The sequence below is a fragment of the Amblyomma maculatum genome, chromosome 5 (genome assembly GCF_055883805.1).
Source record: "Amblyomma maculatum isolate TAMU_Amacu chromosome 5, ASM5588380v1, whole genome shotgun sequence".
Lineage (NCBI taxonomy): Eukaryota > Metazoa > Arthropoda > Arachnida > Ixodida > Ixodidae > Amblyomma > Amblyomma maculatum.
Window position 1 is genome coordinate 91,670,268 of NC_139348.1, and position 21,107 is coordinate 91,691,374.

Here is a 21,107-nt window from a genome sequence, read left to right on the forward strand (position 1 = left end):
AAAACTGCTTTAGAATATTTCGCTTCCATGTATTCTTATGGGCGCTAAGCCTATTTTTCACCCCCAGTCGGACCACGCTGGCGTTAGAAGCGCCACCGCATCGTGCTTACGTCACAGATCGGTGTTGGTCTATATCCATCGCCGACGGGTGTTCCATGAGTGATAATGGCGAATGGATAATAAGCAAATCTTTCTAACAAAATATTAGGGCTGTGCTTGCGTTCTATTAGTTCTATACGCCGGGCACCAGCTCAGTGCTTTAGTTGCAGGGAAGTGTTATTGAAGAAACTAGGTTACTGGAAGAAAAAGGGCACAAGTGCAGGACTGAGTGTTTCAAATATGTATGCTATGTTGCTTTATAATAAAGTTTAGATTCAAATATTGCTTTTACGTTTAGAATATTAAAACAGCATTTGTTTGGAACATTAAAATAATGTTGATAGTGCCACATAAAACATTGCATAACATTATAAAAACATTAAAATGTCAACATAGTGTAATGTTTCTTTTGAATGTTCTACACTAATATTTTTACGTGACGGAACGTTAGGCAAATTAGATAATTCAATTTTATTTCATTCTAATGTTAGGTGCTACTACCTGGTAGGATTTTATGCTGCAGCTGTCTGGAGATGTCCTTCATCCACACCACGCAAAGCTCACCCGAACAATTATTGTCCTAGACCTCGCAAAGGCATTTCATAGCCGCGCTCGCATCCCCCACTTTCTAGCTCGGTAGCAAAAGACCCCTCAAGGGCTCTGTCCTCTCTCCACTGCTCTTTAATATCGCCCTTATCCTGACGGCACACGCCCTGAACAAAATTCCGGCGCTTCACACTCCCACGCCAATGATATACTGTGCACCACCACAGTCAACATTGGCGCCGTAGATGGAACATTGCAGGCAGACATTGTAGTATCGTTTGCCGCAAATGACAGAGATACCAAGTCGGATCTTCTCATACGCCGGATTACGTCGCACAGACAATGGCCCTGCTGTCCCCTTTTCGTGACACTTGACGGCATCTGCATGAATACCTGGACAAGGTCCGCATTTTCGTTATCCTGATGCAAAAGAACAGCAAGAACTATATCACCGCCAGTAAGACGGTGATATGGTTCATCAAACAATCTGCCACATAGTCAGCCGCCATCGTGGCATGCGCGAACAGGACATCAGGCGCGTAATAAGTACAATCCTGAGCTCTGTTGTATATACTCCATCCTTAACCTCTTCCTCACGCGGGCGGATGAAGACGGTCAGTGCCCTCATCTGACAGGCATACAAGGCCGCCCTCATATTCTACACCGTTACACCTGCAATGAACGCCTTCAAATGCATGGGCGCATCCACAACTGCTTGGAGGAGCTCACGGAAGACCTCCGCTCAGCTCAGTAGGAGCGACTGTAACTCCACCCTCATCGGCCGTAACAAGCTTGCTTGAATCCATCTCTTGCCTCCCGCGGTCGCTGCTCTGCACAACATGCACTTCTTCCTGCGATACACCGCGTCGATCCTTACGGTGCATATACCCTGCTTAAGAATATGCACCGAGAGCACCATATCGCTCGCCGCAAGGCACGCACGGAAACTCTTCACAAACACTACGGCTTCCAGCCAGATGCCATCTAATTAGACGCTGCTTCATACTCCTTCCGCCCAGCATTAGCGCTCAGTACTACTTTCAATTCGACTCATCTTATTTGTCATCGTGGTACAAATGATGGTGCTATTGCCTCCACTTCCCTGGAGGCGGCGGTTGCCTGTACCATATCCACTACACGCGTGCCACCTCCATCTTTATAGCGACTCAAGATCCGCCGTCCGGAAGTTCGCCCGCGGTCGGGTCTTTGGCCCAGCCTTCTGGTTCCTCGCATCCATCTCCCCACCCGACTAACGTGTTCAATTAATATGGGTACCGCCATTTTCGAAGGCCCGTAGCAGGTCCATGCACCAATGAGCGCACGGGCAGGACAGTATGCAAGAATCGGGAACTCCGTGTGATACAGGAAGCGCCGGTGGTAGCGTACGGAAGGCAGGATGAATCTGTCACCGACCAGGAAGGCAGGCTGAAGCGAAGGCTGCCGGACAAGCAGTGCAGGAGCCACCGTGCAATGAGGAATCGAGTGGCAGCTGGGATGACCGCTGGTATCCGCTGCATCACCGCAATTTAAGACAGCGCAAGAGACCACGTGTAGCGGGGCGACCATGACCGTAAGGTGAGACGAGCCGAAAATCGTAAGAGCGGCAAGGGTTCTCCGACACTCTCTGCAGACAAGACGAGAATGGATAAATAGATAGCACCCCTTTTTAAAGGGCTGGTGAGAAGTGTCACCTAGCTTTTAATTAGCGTAAGAGTGCTCAATATATTCAAATTAGCTGATGATTTCCTCTTCACAGTCCAAATTTATTCTTTTGACCTTTTCCATTACTCACCAAGTCGTCTCTTACTCATTTCTACTGTGATAATTTAGCATGCCATGTGTGTCCCTAGACCCCAGGGCTTCTCGAATCCCTGCATAGCCCTCGGAGTGCAATCGTGTTCACTCGTTTCCCTACTTTGCATACAGCAGCAAATGTCATCTGTGCCGTCAATTTTTTTCCTCTAGCATTTCGCCCTCAAGCACCCAGCCTTTTTATCAAGGAATAAACCACTATCTTAATAGTCAGAAAAAGGTTCCCTGTGGATTTTTTCCAGCATATCCAGAGTAACTTCACCCAACCATAAAGGAAGCAGGAAGGAAGGAATGAAGAAGTGCTATGTGTGAAAGATTTCAGCTCAAAAAAAAAAAGAGTGAAGAGGTGTACTCCCCGCGAGAAGGGAAGGTGAGTTGAACGGCAGGTAGAGATAATTGCCCGAACTCTTCATGCAAAAGGAGTATGACCAGGAGGTTCAAATAGTATGACACCAGACGACGCAAAGAGTGGCGCTTTGTGTATCAGTTTCAATTTTCTTAAGCATCTTAACTCGGAAGAGAGGACAGGGTTCCATGGCTTTCGTTTAGGCTTCTTCGTACAGTGTCAAATTTAAAAATAAATTACTCTCGTTGCTCGCGCTCACGAGTGGTTTTGAAGCCACTTGGTAATATTGTTACTTAAAGGTTATCGAACACATGGCCTTTCTCGCGCAGGTGTCTTGAAAGAGGGAGGTTGGGGAGAGATTGAACATGTGAGTGGTGCCTATTTGGCCTATATATTTCATTCAAGTTTCCCCACTCGAGTATGTAAACAACGTTGCTGAGATCACAATTTACGTCTTCTTAGATAAGATGTTTGAAATTTGAGTGGGTGCTCTGTTGTGGTTTGCATGTGCTTGCAAATATGACATCGGTTTTATTTTTTTTTCCGCATGGGGGTGTGCAACCCACATGCTTCGGTTTATTGGCTGTCGAGTGGACAACGAGTTTTTGTAAATCTTTGGAATTCTGTATGTTACCTGGGGGACTGAGAAAATTTTGGAGAGACGCTCACTTTGCTCCATGATATTGAAGTGTTTATTTTAGGATTTTGTTGACATTAGGGAGAGTGTTTGTGACGGTTAGTATGAGGTGACAGCAATGTGACTTTGGCTGGGAATCCTCAGAGACGGGATACTGATTAGTTACTTTCGCCCATTAATGACGTTATTAATGATAGATAACGGGTAGCGTACGTTGTTTCTTATAGGACTTCTCGCACGCGATTTGTACTTTTTTGAAAATCGGCCGATCGGCAACAAATTCGTTTCACTCTTATGGATTGTGAGTATGGGATTGATGTGTTGCAGTGTCGTGGGTGGCAACCGTTGAAATGAAAATAGTGTTGTCTACGTCTTTTGTTTTTTTATAAACGCTAGTGATATTAATGCATCTTCTTTAACTCGAACCAAAACATCTAGAAAGTCATTTCATTAGTAGAGTAAGTGTGCGTGAAAGAAATATTTGGGTGTGTGTTGTTAAATGAAATGATAAACTGAGTGAGTTCGTCCTTACTTTCTGTCCATCAAATTATGAATATGTCATCTGAAAAGCGTTTTTAAAATTTGGTTTGGTTGGACATTAGGAGTGGACATCTGATTCAATTTTGTTCATGAAAATTTTGGTGTAATTTGGTGCCATTTTTGTGCACCCACAGCTGAACCACTTCTTTGAAGATCATAGGAGTTGTTGAATTCAAAAAAGTTAAGTTTATGGACCAAATTGGCAAGTTTCTTGATAGCACTAGGAGAGTCTGGAATTTTATATTTGTTATATGCTCTCCGTCAGGCAGCGGGTCCGGCATACTTCTAGAGAGTCTTGGCTGGGCTTAGGGCCTGTCACCTGAATGGGCGACAACAGGGAGCCTCCTCAAGTCCAGCTACGCTGGGGTCCTCTGGTGTCACACCTCACGGCGCCTCCCGAACTCAGGCCCTGATCCTGTACGCGATTCCCTCTGTACTATGTCTGCTTCTCTGGCGGTGCCCTCTCCACTCCTCTAATGGCGCATTTTCCACTCTCCTCTCAGAACGCCTGCTGCGCGAAGTCGCATGATGTAGCGAGGTGGTCAAGGCGATGGCTGCGATGGACGGTTGCGTCACAATTTTAACTCGAAAGGAGGAAATGGAGGTCCGTTACTGGTGCTGTACGAGAAAATGGCGGGCAAGAAGTGAGAGGGAGGTGAGCCTGGGATGTCACAGGTGTATCAGTTGTGCATGCTGCCGTACCACTCGCTTCTTCGGTGGCTCCACAACGGCTGGCGTCACAGTTGCTATGAAAACTGCAATCGTGACCGTGTCGGTGGTGTCACGGGGCCACGTGTATTTTCGCCACTTCCTGTCCACACCACTAGTGAGCCTGTAAGGCTGTTGCCTTAAAGAAAACAAGTAGCAACGGGGCACCACGCCCTATCCTACCCGCGTCACGTGGGTAATGAAGCAAAGCTGAATGCCGGATCTGTTGGTATGGCATGTTGAAGGTTTTTATATCAGCCAAAATGGCTCATACACATGGAAGAACTCCCCCTTGAATGGTTGCGAGTGGTTGGAGGAACTAGTTTTAAAAATTATTGCAACTTATACGGTTGGTCGAATGCTCACAAAGGTCACCACTGCAGATTTTTTGTTTCATCATTCTAGAATATAACTTGACCTCAAATATCTTCTCGGGGTCCCTTTGGGGTAGAGCTTAAAACTGGCGCTCTCTAGATTTCATGGCGGCAACCCATCACAATCGATAATGATGCGGGCCGCACATTCCTGCACCACCCCGCTTGCGCGACCGATATATATTGTAGGTTGTGCTATTATGAACCAACTATAATCCGAATATCCACTCTGCATTAGTTCGCCATTTTGCACCGTTCGTTCGTACCGGATTATACTCTGTCGGGCATGGAAGCGTTTACCGATAGTTTTCACGAAATCGACGCCACGGCGAGGCTGCGCCCGCTATGCTTAGAAGGGTCAGCAACGCGCGGTACCGTCCTGTAGCCAATATCCATTATATTGACCAGCATGATCGAAAAGTCTACATACAGCAGTGACATCCACGGGACGTTACAGGAATAGAAAAAAAAATTGTATGTAGAATTACTCAGATATGTCTAGACTATATATTTACAGAATACTTTCAGAGTTTGCAGGATTTTTACCTGGAGCTACCGTGGATACACACTATTTCAATGATTCTCTGCTATACGATAGCAACACATTCATTGTGTGGTACCTTAGAAGATTTGTTGCCAAGTGCACATTTACTGCGTATTTGAATTATACCACTTGTAAAAATCAATAATTCCCCTAAAGCTCCATTGATTTAAACCTTAAGTCTGAGGCTGTATTATATGGGCTTAAGGCGCGGGGGTAAGCACAAGCAGCTTCACGACGCGGCGAGCGGCTCGGAGCCGAGGTCCAGGAAGCACCGCGCGTTCACGGCTGCTGTCCGTGAAGGCTGAGGAGTGACTGATGCGAGGAAAGAGACGCCGAAGTTGTGGACGAGCGAGCGACACGTGACTGCTCACTCCGGAGTAACTGCCAAGTGACGGCCGCCACGTCTGCAACTGACACGCCTATCTCTCACTGTCTTACTCTCTCACTGGGTGCATCTATGCGGCCGCTACGCCCCCTCAGTGTTAAGTCACGGGATGCGGGCGTCACCACTTTTCCTTCCTCCTCAATGGAGAGGCGGATTGTCAGAGAGAGAGAGAGAGAGAGAGAGAGAGCGGCTTCTGCTGCAGCTATGCGACCGCAATGTTGAGCCGCGCGTGTCGCCACCTTCTCTTTCTCCACTTCAAGTTCACGAAGAGAGAGAAAGAGTGAGCGGCTTCGGACAGACATCGGCGAAATCCGTGATTGCGGCTTGTAGTGCTACGCACTAAAATGACGATGTTACACTATGCAATCACCGCCTATCTTTCCTTCGCATTATATTCCATCCCACGCGCCTATTTATTCTTGACTTAGCCTAAAATATTATTAAATCGTGCTTGTTATGCGGCCCATGTCTGCTCTCATGCCTAATATCAACGCTATAAGACTGTCATTTTCGTGTCGATAGTTTGCTGTGTTGTCTCAATTTAGGTTCAAAGCTTACTGCTAGCCACCACGTTTATCCTGTCCCATATGTGAGTGCCGGGTAGATACAACTGTCTTAAACATTTTTCACTTGACGGATACTGCCTAGGTGCTATACACATACGTCAAAGGTTACACGTGATGCTTCTCCCGGCTGAACGGTGTTGCTATCAGCGGTGTATGTTGCAAGAGAAAACCCCTGTCTCTTCCGGCTTTCCAATCTCAATGCTGCTTAGAGGGGAGCAGGATGCGGAAGCACCCTTAAGATTTGCTTCGTGTACGCGGCCACGAGACAAAGGCAGGCCGCTATCAAACTTGTCGGCTTGCCCTAGGAAGTCAGTATCCAGACTGCCTCACTTATAAAGGCCGTGAAGCGGTGTCTCTGGTACGCGTTACGAACACTTCAGAGAAGAGTATTATGGGCCTACTGGAGGTATATCCGGCTCACTTCCGCCACTTGGCTGAACAACTTGTTCAAGCACCTTCTTGACTTACAACCCCATCGGCTTGTCCGCTATCTCACCTACGTTCTCTCCTGTTCCACGAAGAAACTTCTGTGCTGCCGTATCTCTATCCCCTCCTTTTCTGAAGTAATGGCAGGGAGCAACTATGCATCTGATAACCTGAGTGAATCACGAGAAGTCTAGAACGCATTAGTGAGAAACGTATGCACGCGACGAAAGAATTCTTGGATATGAATTCGTGGTCACCGCAATATACTTGGCAACGATAGACAGCAGACCGCATTGTTATATTAGCTGTCATTCCAGATGTCATGAATGTAGAACATATTGATTCTCAGGATCTGAAGCCACGGAAAAGAAACGTTAAGAAAACGATTTCAAGAAGAGTGGGAGTCCGTTACACACTCATAGGAACACAAAATATTGAAAGAAGTACAGGCACAAACAGGCAGGATGAACTGAACATCAGATACACTTCATTCAAAGCATGCATGCAAGGGCTGCAGCGTTCCCGCCGTGAGGCTTTCCTTCAATGCTTCACGAGCTTCTGAAGTGCCGTGAACTAGACAGCACTAGAAAATGACATTGGCCCTGAAGTGCATGGGCTAAACGCAGTGCATAATTCTTAATTTTTAGATGAATACCTTATATGTGGTTTTATTAATATTAATCCTTTTTTATCCCGAACATACCTTTTTATCTTGTACCTCGTTAAAAACCTTTGCCAGGACATATGATCCACATTTACTATCGCTACCATTGTGTTCCTTAGCACAGGGATGACGTTATGGACCAAAAACTTCAGACCATTAATTTGCGTAAAAAATGGTGCGAATCGGGGCTTCGGAAAAAGAAAAAAAAACAGCATTCCAGTTTATATTTTACCCTCAACCCCGCCGGGGTGGCGCAGTAGTTAGGGCGCTCGACTACTGTTCCCAAGGTTGCGGAATCGGATCTGGGCCTTGGCGGCCGCTTTTAGGTAGGGGCGAAAGGCCAGGCGCCCGTGTGGTGTGCGATGTCAGTGCACGTTAACGAACCCCAGGTGGTTGAAACTTCCGGAGTCCTCCACTAAGACGTCTCTCATAGCCTGAGTCGCTGTGGGACGTTAAACCCCACAAACCAAACCAAATCATTTTTACCCTCATTTGTTTTTGATCGTGTCAAGAACCTGTACATAGCTCATTCGTTTCTTTTTGCGAGTTTTAAACGCGAGTCCTATCGCAGAATATTTTAATAGAGCCTTAAGAATCTCCAACCTTTTTTCTTCACTGCTCTCAATGGTCGATGCATTATAATACAGCAGGCCCAGATTAATTGTATTTTGAGTTAAGTAGAATTTGCACTCACGTACGGAGCTGAGTGAGACAGTACTACCTTTTATATTTATTTATGACAACTCCACGCAGAGACGATTTCGGAGGAATGTCTCAAGGTGTTAAAAATACCATACAAAAGCCACCCAGACAAAAGGCACGTCGTTTCGTATTTTACAATGACCTTGCGAGAACACAAAAACCAGTATCCATCGCAAAATCGTAATTGTAACAGGAATACAATGCATTATCGACGCAGTTTTTTACAAGGAAGAGAAAAAGAAACTAGTCCATTTACGATTTGGTTTGATTTGTAAGGTTTAACGTTCCAAAGCGATTTCTGTTGGCAGTATATGAAGGAAAACGCCGCTCGAGTCCAACTAAGACGAGGGCGTGAACGAGGGTTAGCGACGGAGGGCAACGACCAGACGCTCCAGGTCGGAGTTTGTTTTTCTAAACGCTAGCCTGCTACGGGCACGCGACGAAAGAAATACATACGACGGGAGCAGCTGCCTTGATGCTGCTTGCTCATCCTCGCTTAGTGAAGTTCTTTGTGTATGAAGTGTAACAGATGTCTCATGGGTCAGCGTTCTTGCCCCCTCCACTTGACGTGTTTATATAGTTTCCTGCTTGTTTTCAACTCTTTTTTGTTTAACCTTTTGCCCGCGCGTTTTTATTTTATAGCCCGCTTTTCTGGTCTTTAGAGGGTTGAGGACAAACGTGCAACTGAAGGGCGAAACGGGGGTTCATCTGCTTTTTTTTTTTTTTTTTTAGTAACATTTCCTAAATACCTACGCTGTGATGATGCTGGACAAAAGTAGCATGTGATGACAGGCTTCCCGACGACTCATTATGAACAAGCGGCACTGATGAAAGAAATGAGCGCAGCTTTATTTAGAGGGAATATTTGCCTTGAGCGACGTAGTTACCATGCATGGCTGGAATCCTTTCCAACCGCTCTGTTCTTGATCAATAAGCACTGCATCCGTCAACATCTGTGGCACGAACGATTAGGGGTAGCCAAACAACTTACACTGTAAAAACAAAAACACCTTTTTGGACATTTGTCTGATTCAAAACACCATTACACCCTGAGTCTAGGGTGTTCGTGCCATTGGAAATCACCTCTTGCATGCCAAAGAGGTGCTTTGGTTGGAGAATATGCCTTAGGGTGTTACGGGCAAGCAATATCACCTAACATGCTGGGGGTATATGGCTGCGTAACTTCGTAGCCTTTTATACACAAGCGGCGCTGCTAATATAACCCAACATCTAAATAAAGCACCAAAAGTAACGCTAAAATTAAAATTACGCACGAGTGCTTTCTAAAAATGAAACAGAAACTGAAACAAAATTTCACCGCCAGGAGGCCGCCGGTAGCTACGAACGCTCTTTTCAAATTTCACAATATGGCCGTTAGCATTGTCGGGTGCGTTTCGACCACGTTTCGGCGAATGCTGAATGTGCTTCTTCGATTGTGTACCCTCGTGAAATGTGTTGCATTTCCCATGCATATGTGTTACAGAAGTGTGTACGCTTGTGAAGTGCCTTCTAGATGTGATGTTTAACGCAAACGGACATTTATCGTGTCGGCAAGTGTCCGGGCTTCTTTTTGCTCTGCTCAGGCCGAAGGACTGCTGCACCGCTTTATGTTTGAGATGTTCGAAAGAAGAAGGCATGGACGATTTTTTTTTCTGCGTGACTAAGAGGTATATGCGCCGACTACATTGCACTCGCGCTGAAATCGCACTGGTTGGTTCGGTGCCGGTGATACGAAGGCGGACAGCGTACTTTGCGGCTGACGCAATCGTCTGTAAAGGTAAGCCTATTCTCACGCATATTGCGCTTTGTGGGAACAGTGTCCTACCGGATTGCTGCATTCTGTGTCTTTTTGTGCCGGAACGCTCCAGAATGTGCTGAAATGAAAACGTGAAACACGCGCTTGTTTTCACCTGGCTGCCAAAATGACATCGCACATGTGGTAGATGTCGCGGCGAGTTACGCAGATCTCGCGCAAGGACATCAGTCTTAACTTTCTTGAACAGAAATAATGTATGTGCTACGTTTCCTTGCATTTTGTACGTACAGGAGGTTCACGAAACGATTTTCGTTTCTTGACAGTTTGATACTTGCGCTCAATTCGCAACGACTCGGTTTTGTTCTAACGTTTCCGTTCGTGCGGCAAGGTCATGTTGGCGTACTACCTTAATTCTCCTAGCACTCTCGACTCCCCCCTCCTCCCTTATCTCTTACACTTAGCGCTGGCTCTCCTGAAACCTCTTTCATGCTTTGTCGTCTTCTTTCACTCGGAGCGCTGCAACCCTCCCCCCCCCCCCCCCCCCGCCCCCCCATTTTTTTTTTTTTTATTTACTCCGAGCATAGGCGCGCACCGTCCTGCTGCTCGGGAAGCGTCCTCCCGCAGCCCTTCTGTTTAAACTTTTTGTTCGAGGAGGCTATGTTCGTTCTCGGCGGCCGTTCAGCGCGGCACGCCTCTGCGCTCGTGCTCTCGGCATCGAAGTGCGCTGGTCGGCCGGCCTGGTTGCATAATAGTTTATTCCAAACTGCGTAAACTATATGCCGCTATCATCAGCCTATGTTAACTCCCCGCGTCTGGATTTGCCTTTTTTAATCACAATGGGAGCATTTTTCATTTTACGGGGACCATATTTTGCGGTTGCATGGAGTGTGAATTTGCATTTTTATTATGCTGCTTTTGTTATGGCGTTTACTTTTGCTCTCGAAGAATCATTTAGGTACGTATTTTATTTTCAGCAAGACTTCAGTTAAGGCACTTGTACACGTGCTAAGTCAGCTGATGTGGTTTAAACATCTGGTTTTCATTATTTTTGTCGTCACATTTCAACATAACTGTTTGACCGCATTACTTGATTTTTGTAGTGTCTTTAGACTAGAATAAATGGATATTCGATACTGATGCCTCAGCATTCAAGTAGAGGTCGACAGCTTGAATCCCGTGGCCAAATATTGTACCGGATGTTGCTATTACAGATTTTGATTCTGACCAGATGTTTACTTTTTTTTTGTCTTTTGCTTAAATGTACATATGAAGCGGTTATGATAGCCTTAGTCGCATATGTTTACCTTCTTTGCTCATCACAGTGCGCATATTGCAGGCAAATTTGTGACTTACTGTTATTAAAAAGTTGGTAATGTATGTGTTGAAAGCAGTTTACTGATTTAAAGGGCCCAGAAAATAATTTGACTTTCATATGCTAACAATGCATGTCTGTAGATTGTCTCTAAGAATTGAAGCCTACTTTTTAAAGCCGAACGGGGACCCTTAGTTTAGAGATATATTACATATTTTATTGCCATTCAGCCGTGTGCCAAGTTGAGGGAAGGAGGATCGTAATTTTTGCTTTGTTATTTTTTATATTAGACTTTCCTTAATATTGCTTGCAGTTTGGCGATGAGTGGCAAAATACTGATGGTTTTTGCAGTTTTCTAACCTTAGTAAATATTTGTATTTGCTGTTTGCTAATGCCAGTTTTTTTTTTTTTTCAGATATGTACAAAGGCATCAATTGCCTTAGCTTTTGTACAATGATTTTTAATATTCAGTTACTTGAAACATTGAGTAAAATGAATTCTTTATGGCTACCATTCACACAAACTTGCAGTTCTTACATGACGTCAACATGCTGATCAAGAAGGACGGCAAAGAGGCAGTTGAAATTGGCCTTAACAAGACACTTGTCTTGGCTTTGAAGGACACCATTCGTGCAAGAAAAAAAGGACATTGCCCGGGTGCTCGAAGTATGTTCTGAGGGAATGCGTGAAAGGAGAAAGAAGCGTAAGTATTAAGCTGTTTCCTTCTGTTTGCTGCATGTGCTATCTAATTGGCAGTTTTTCGCTAATGCCTACATTTTTGCCATTTTGCATTGCCTTATAGATATACTAAAAACATGGCTGAGCATCAGAAAGAATAATAAAACCATAACTAGCCTGTGCATTTCTTCATATGTAACAATTTTCGCATTAGCTAAATTTAAATTACCTATTGTTCTTCTCCATTGTAATGGTGCAGCCTTTTCGAATCTGTTCAACTAGTAGCAGAGAATTAGGTGATACCTGATTCGAATCTTCACAAGCTTTGCTAATTTTGGCTGTCAGATGTTTGGCTTTCAGTTTGCGTGCCTCTACATGTTTTCAATTTTGTTTATTTGCCTTCCTAAATTAGACAATAAATTATCACCTCAAAACTCGGCTGTCTCTTTTTACCTGCAAGGAGGTACACCATTGTTGTGTTACTTATTTCTATTGTAGATGTACAGACAGTATGCATTCTGCAACTCTTGGCAAACATTGGGAACCAGCCGGGAGCTCTGGATGTTGTTTGTATCATTTGTAAGTTTTCTCTTTGTCATTTGAATATTCAGAAAGCCTACCTTAAACCGACATTATTAGCGAATTTTCTTTGTTTCTAAAATGGTTTAACGTCTAACTTGTAATATGTATTAGTGATTCATAATTCAGATAGAAATACTACACAAGTTTTCATCACAACTGTGAATTCTTTGCTGTGAAAGGATTATTTGCACTGTAAGTACAATCAAAAGCACTTTTAAGAGACTCCTGCCATCACATGCTTACCACGTCGTATTGCATACAAGTTTCACCTGATGAAGCACTGGTAATGTCAAGATTGGTGCAGTGTGCCATTTGACTAAGCACTCTGCTGCAGTGGACCAGCAGTCCTTTATCAGATGGCTATTGCAGGCAGCTTGGTGGGGTTTAGCATTTGCTGGAAAGGGGTCTCTCAACCTGCTCATGCATGCTAGTACCTAACATGTTCCTAATGTCTGGAATATATAATCTGAGACTGCTTCAAGAGAAATATTTGCCACACTGTCTTATCCTACAGGCTTCTGAAGGTGGGTAATGCAGTTTAATAGTTGTTTTAAAAAAGTGCTGTAATTTGCTAGCCAAGTTTGAAATGATGTAATAATTTTAAGTCTTCTGAGATTAGGTTTACCACATTGGTTGGGAGAAAATACTGCTGTGTTTCAATGTTCATGCTGTATAAATATAATGCGTTCAACTACAGATGCTAACATTTCATGAATTAACCATGTGGCACTGTCATAGACATTCTCATTTATAGTAAACATTCTCAATAAATCCAAATTGTTATTTTTGCATTTCAAGTTAGTCAACATATTTTTAGTTTTCGAACCTTTAGTATTTCAAAGTGCTCAGACTGCCTGCCGCTATAACGATTACAACTTCTTGAACACTTGAGCTTTCTGCCGCCTCTTGAGGCTCACCACTGATGTTCTGGATGTCTATGCATACAATGTGCTATGCGTGGAAAATGTTTTAACATGCCATGCTTCAGTGCTGACATTTTTTAGAGCTTCTGCTGTTTGGTTGTTTGGTAATGCTCTGCTGTTGCACATGTAAATGTCGCTCAACTCAAAGCTCCAGTGTACACTTTCACTGAATAATGTGTGATGAAGTTTCAGAGCTGCCACATAGGGCAGCGAGAACACTTTTTCCTTGTTAATAAACCTTAAATGTAAACTCTTCAGGAAGCATTGCGATGACCTAGGGCTTGGCTGGTTCATACTTAGCACAAGAAGACGTGCAAAAGTTCAGAAATGCATTGTGTTATGTATTACATGCACTTTGTTTTTTTTTTTTTGTAGTGCCTCATGACTAAGTATGCTCTTTCTACGTTTTTTTTTTTTTTTTGTTGGGTTCTGCGGTATCTACTTGGCCAGTGCAGGGTATGCTGTAGGCCTTGTGTGAAGCCTTCAATTGAGCCAGCTGTTAATATTTTAGTAGTAAATACCGTGCTCCAGTGCTGTTTATTGTTTATTTACATTTTTAACTATCATAATAAGCATTCCAGGTCATGTGAAATGAAAAGTTCGTGGGGCAGCATAAAGTTCTCTAACCCAGGTGCTTTTGATGAGTGTAGCCATTTTTGTTTGATAAAATACCTTGCATAATCTAAAATTACCAAGCAGCAGCATGCTGCATGAATAAAAATGGGTTGACCTTATGTGCTCTCATTTATGACTTGATCAGACTGCTGGCTTTGTGCCTCCTGAACCAACCATAACAGTATACTCTGCATTGTTAATTGTGAGATAACCACCAGTGGTTTCCGATAGGGCCCTTTTCCAGCACACTGCTGTACACTAAAGGGGCATTGGCGTATTCTAAATATAGAGTAGAAAATATGTTGAATTTGCTTTTTGCCAGGTGCAGTGCATAATTATACAGCTGCTCTGCTATGCACTTCTTTCACAATTTTATCAAGGAACAGGAAGAAAAGCCTGCCACGCCGTGCGTCGGATATACTGGGAGCAGCATCAAAGAAGCTGAAGAGCATTTCCCCTTCATTCAGCAGCGGAAGCTTCTTCGAGTCATTGACTTTATACTTAGGGTATTGTTCCAATAATGGGTCGATTTTGGCTGTTCAATCTGACATATGACAAGGGGCCGACAATTTGTGCTGCTTTATAGAGCACCTCTTTTTGGGCGTCTGCGTGTCGAAGCCAAGATGCGCTGCTGACGCTTTATTTCATCGCTTAAGGCCGAATTTTATGCAAGCGCACGCGTTGACACTGACAAAGCATAGTATTAATATTGTGTACTGCGATTATTGTTGCATACGACTAAACGTTTTGTTGTTGTTTTTTCAGAAATGTCACCATGCTGTTGTGTTAATTGTTCGGTTCTGTTTTTGAAAAAAATTGTATACTTTGCTGTCTGCATTTGTTGGAACTGTTTTGCTTCTTTCATTTTTTTAGGTATTTACGTACATACCATGTATGTTTTTGCCCGTCTGCTAGGCTCTCGGTGGAGAGTGGCAGTATTGTTAAATAAATGAGGTTCCATAGCGCGCATCAATGAAGAAACAGAACACAAGTGCCCCCTGCCCCCCCCCCCCCCTCCACCAGCACCCGAGCACCCACTAGCCCGAACCCTGACCCTTCTATGCCGAATAAAAGACTTCCAGTTTCCTTTTGGGTGACATTTTTTTGTAACATGCTCTGTGAATTTGAAAAAAAAAAAACAATCATACTGGCATGAGCCATTCGAGATGTCAAAATAATGGCATGCAGCATCTCTTTATATGCTCATTTGGCATTACAGATGGTTAAAAGGAATACCATTAGGCTTGATTGCAAATGTGCACATAGGAAAACCATTAAGGAACGTGTAGTGGCAAAAGTAATTCCTAATTAGGGAATGCAATATATGGACGCTATCCGCACTGATTTTTATCAAGGGGTGTAAGGGTGCAATGCCACTGCTTCCACCCTGCAATAGAGTGTAAAGGTGATGAAAACACCCCAGTGCATTGGCCCCATAGAAGGGTGTTATGACCAACCGAAGCACCATCTTTGAGGGTGTACTGGCACTCTGAAGCCACTTTTTTTCAAGGGTGCATGGGTGTTAGTTATAGACATGCGAAAGCACCTAATAAGGTGTTTTTGTTTTTACAGTGTAGAACGTGTACAGAGGTGACAGATAGACGAGAGAGAAGGCTCGCAAAATGCAATATGCGACGTAGCGAAGCTCTTAACGAATACTTAACGTTGATCTCCTGGTCTACTTTTCAACATGTATCCTCTCATTAAATAAATTACTGTTCGCGCTACTTCCCCCTGCTTCGGCTTTAAAGCCAGGATTCTTTTGCTTCTTTTGCTTTTGCTATATGTGGGATAAAATTGATCGATTAGATTATTTTATGCTATTTGAGTATGCGTGATTGTAACCAGTGACACAATCGGACTTCACTTGAGGCATACCTGTACAAGTGGAATCCTACGAGGAAGCGATAATACGCATAATCGTAGGCAGTGTACCGCATCTATGAATGCGCGCGTCAAGTTTGTTAAAAAGCAAAATGTGCTTGAACCCGACATAGTTGTCATAGCCGCAGCAAAGATTGGAGTGCCGGACAATTAAAACAATCACTGACATGTGGCCGAAAAGAACAGTTTAGCGCCAACGTAGAATGTTCAGAAGTCAACTATACAAAGGGACTGGAGGCTCATCGAAAGGATGGCTCATCAAGGCGGAAAGAAATATCTGTACGCACAGCACCGGATAAAAGCCTTCGCGCTAAATAACCAGTTTTGAAAGCAATCAAGGACCGCTACCTGAGCGTAGCTGAAATGGAGCGCAAGGAAAACTTGCACGCAATGCCCGACTATAACGCTCACGGAACTTCGTCTTATACAGAGTAAGAACTTTATCAAAGCTTCACCGCCACTTCGTCAAGACGCTCTTGCCTAGAAATATTTGTCGTTTTCTTTTGAGCGAGCCAGACTTTTCGAGGCTCGGATAGTGAACCACTTGCACATAAAAACGTACTGTTGGTACGATATTGTTTCGAGGGCAGGGCCATTTCTGAATGATGCCAATATCCCGCACAGCACACCGTCTGTGTGTTGTACACGCGGTCATAGGGAGGATTTGAACGCCCGTGATGCAGAGAGAAAAAGGAAAATTACATGCGTAATGATTACAGGTGTACAGAAATCATACGGTGTGGTAATCCGCGGTTTCCCTCTTCCTTCACTACGCGGCCGACCACCACCGCGTCGGGACAGCGGTGGCTGGGAAAGGAGGTAAATACCTTCTTTTGAGGGAAGCGGTAACAACGATGGGTGCGGCGTCGATACTTCTACCTATACGGAGTCCCGCAAAGAGACAAGGGTCTTCTGGATCCTGCTGGTACACTATACTGCCAGCAGCTTGAGCAGTCATCTCTCGCCACCACCTCCCACAGTAGGGATAGCTTGGCCCTATCTATGATGTATATTCAATAGGCACTATATCTGGACAGGAAAATATCGCTTATGGCCGCCCATCGTTCGGTGCACAGCGCACAGGAAGAACCTTTACCTAGGCAGGGTCAGTCTGAATGGCGAGTCGAATGGTAAGAATGGTCAGTCGGAATGGAAGGAAGCCCTTAGGTAGCCTTCTCTTTCCAATGAAAAGCTTGTTGAGGTTTGAGAGCTAGCTTGCAAGCTCTGTATTATATGAAAGTCCATTAAGTAGCACTCGAATGCATAGGCTGTTTCTTCCCTCCTCTGTTCTCTCGAGCACGAACTCTTCCGCGGTTCGCGAGCGAGGAAGCTAGTTCCGCGGAGTGGGAGCAGGGCGGGGCGGAAGTCCGCACTCCTCATAACGTCACAAAGGGAAGAAACCTAACTGAATTCAAGGAAAACAAATATGATTTGGGCAGCATGGCTTGTAATGTGAAGTCAACACAAGATGGGCAAGCATAGCAGGTGACGTCCGTGAGGTAGTCGGGCGGGAATAGGAAGCTTTCACGGATAAGACGGTCGCGATTGCCCCAGGTCCGAGTTAATTAGTGAAATATGAGAAAAGCCTTCGTGCTACGATTATTTATGCGGATACTAATCAACAGGATTGAAGTCCAACCCCGTTCGGAAAGGCATTTGTGCTACAGCCGGTAAACTTACTGATACTGGACATTAGGTTTCCATATTTATATCTCTTTGATCGCTGGGGGAGGGGGGGGGGGGGGCAGAGCAGGTCTAACTAGACGCTGGTGCTTCGCTTTCGAACACTAAGCGGGGTGATGCTAAGGATAGTTTAATACTAAGTTGCATTCCAAAAGGTAAGAATAACCAGCACGACAGATGCGGTAGCGGGGTGTAAAAACTTGGAGAGAAGAGAGTAAAGACAGGTGAGTAGCATCGAATTGGTCTCCTGGCTTGTACTCCAACGCAAATTCAGAGTCCGAAACAATCCCGTTATACACCCAATATAAAATGTACCGATGCACGTTTTACAGTACAGGCGACGGGGTGACTCTGACTCTGGCACTGCAGCAACGACGTGTAATGGGCTGCTATTTGTGGAGCCACAAGTGGTGCGGTGACGGGATGCACGTACTTTTGTCCTCGGGTGTACGGGAAGAAAGGAAGGACAATGATAACCCCTCATGTCGATTACTCAGCGGTCTAAACAAGCGAACGCACGTGGCAAGCTACCGCTGCTGCTTAGGCTGTTTGTGCGCGATTTGTGATGGAAGCAGCGTTCGCTATTGAAGATTTCTCTCACACACACACACACACACACACACACACACACACACACACACACACACACACACACACACACACACACACACACACACACACACACACACACACACACACACACACACACACACACACACACACACACACACACACACACACACACACACACACACACACACACAACACACACACACACACACACACACACACCTCTGCGTTTTCTTCCCGATCGCCTTGGACGAAACAACGCTGCGGCGAACGAACCAAAGATCGCTCTCATGCGACATCTGTCAACTCTCACGGTCACGTGCAGGTGGTGGTGGTACAAACTTTATTTATGAGTCGACAAGGTGAAGCACTAGTGCGGCACACGTCATTCACGCCGGTGTCGACGCTCCCCATGATGTGGGCCGAGCGTTGCTAAGTGTTGAGTAAAACGCACGAGGCGGCAGGAAGAAGACGTGTGTTTTGAATTTGGAGAGAAGCCAAGCCCGATACACAAGGACTTGCTGCATTTTAGACAGCATAGTTTCACCTCACAGTTGTTTAAAATTATAGGTCTCATATCTTGGATATGATGAAAAAACAGTGCTCTCCAAGCATATGTCCTTGCAGCTTTGTACTGAATGAACTGAGATCGGGTCATTTATTTCATGGGTCGATGGTACTGCTACTGGAAGGAAGATTACCGCGATCAACGCACGTCATAACATCTCGCGCCGTCGGAATAAAACATGCAACTGGATACATCGGCACTTGCATGGCTGCATTGTGTGATGCGGCAAAATATGTAGGTTCATTCCAAGACATCCGCTGGCTGAAACTGCAAAAAAAGTGACACGCTGGTTGAAAAAGAAAAAAAGGCTTTCTGGGCTTTTGTTAAATGTGACGCTGTTAATTGAAATTCGTGCGCTTGATAAGGAAATAATTAGCCCACGGAACAAAACTTTTCAAACTCCGCTTGCCCAACTCGGTTTATTTACGACTTCTATATATCGGCTCGATTCTGCTGGTACAATATGAATTGGTCTCACGGCGCCAATTAGTCGAGAGCATGCATGCGTCAGTGTTGCCTGTTTAGGCTGGACTGTGACTTGCCTCGCGCTTGCATTGCGAAGCGGTAGATATCCATCGATGTTTGCACTTATTTTCGTCGTGAATGACTTACTCTCGTAAATAATGGCATACGCCAATCGAAAGTCTACAGGCCAGCACTGTGTATGGGTGTACGAACAACCAGCGGAAGAGAGCGATTTTGGGGACTGAAGTGTGCCCACAACACACTCCGCGGGAGCACTGCCGATGTGATATGTTTATACGCTTCACCGGTTTCCTGCATCACCCGATCTCCGAAGGCAGTGATATAGCTGCAGTCAATCGCAAAGATTTTACAGTGAGTTCGTGGTCGCGGGTTAACTCACGACACTTTGTCGGCGGAATAAAGACTGACGTGAACGCTTTTCACGCGCTGCACAATTGGGCTTTTCTTTCCTTCGGGCCAGTCCTTCATATTAACGCAAAAGCGTTAATTACTTCGCTATGTTCACAGATTTCTGTCCGCAGACCGCGTCCGCAAAATCGTGTCCGCAGCAGTTGCGAGTATTTGAGAAGCGTTAGAGGTTAATGAATGCTGTCAATCGATAGAGGCTGACGTAATGTTTCTGCCTAAAATAATTAGGCCAATGCGTTAATTAGGTAATTAGTTACAGGCAAAAAACGTGAAAGCATGTCACGCACCTTAAGTCGAATCAAAAAAGGACATAGGAAGAGATTGGCAAGAAATATGAAAGCAAAGACTAAAGTTGTAATTAAGGCAGTCAATTATGGTGACGTCAAGAATGTGAGGTCACGCTACCGGAAGTAGAGCCGAAAAAGGGCATAGGAAGGGATTGGCGCGCAATTTGAAAGCACCTATGACTAAATGGGATTGACTGATTTAATTAATTGTAATATTTGATACATTCAAATGTGGCGCCAAGCCATTCGCTAATGAGACCATTTTGGCCTTTATTTTTTCATCTTTTGCCTCTAATTAATTACCTAACTAAACTATTGACTTAGTTATTTTTTCGCACACATTACATCACCCCCTATCGATTTAAACTACTCATTAACCTCTACGACTTCTCAATTACAACTGCTGCGGACACGATTTTGCAAATTACGCGCTAATCCCATCCTATGCTCTTTTCTGGCTCTACTTCCGGTTACGTGACGTCACATCTACTCCACATTAATTCACTTCTTGTTTATTCATTTTAGACTTTGGTACTTCCAAATTGCGCGCCAATCCCTTCCTATGCCTTTTTTCGGTTCTACTTCTGGTTGCGTGACGTCACATCCTTGACGTCACTGACTGCCTCAATTAACTACTTTAGTTTTTGGTACTTTGAAATTGCGCGCCAATTCCTTCCTGTGGCCTTTTTTGCCTCGACTTCAGATTGCCTGACGTCACCTTAATTGACTGAATTAACTATTTTAGTATTTGATACATTCAAATGTGGCGCCAAGCCATTCGCTAATGAGAATTTTCACCTTCACTGTTTAATTTTTGCCTCTAATTACCGAATTAACTTATTGACCTAATTATTTTTTCGCACACATTACGTCACCCTCTATCGATTGACACCACTCATTAACCTCTAAGCTCCTCAATTACTCGCAACTGCTGCGGACACGATTTTGCGGACGCGGTATACGGACACCAGGCCTAGACGAACCCGACGCGTTTGGCACCAATGCT

At 44.6% G+C, this 21,107-nt stretch overlaps 1 long non-coding RNA gene across 1 annotated transcript; it reads left to right on the forward strand.

The window, feature by feature from the left end:
• Positions 1 to 9,472: 9,472 nt before the first annotated feature.
• LOC146188687 (uncharacterized) lies at positions 9,473 to 15,295 on the forward strand. Its single transcript, XR_014707580.1, has 4 exons — positions 9,473 to 10,126; positions 11,948 to 12,120; positions 12,594 to 12,674; positions 14,596 to 15,295. It is a non-coding gene; the product is annotated as an uncharacterized LOC146188687 (long non-coding RNA).
• The last annotated feature ends 5,812 nt before the right edge of the window (positions 15,296 to 21,107 follow it).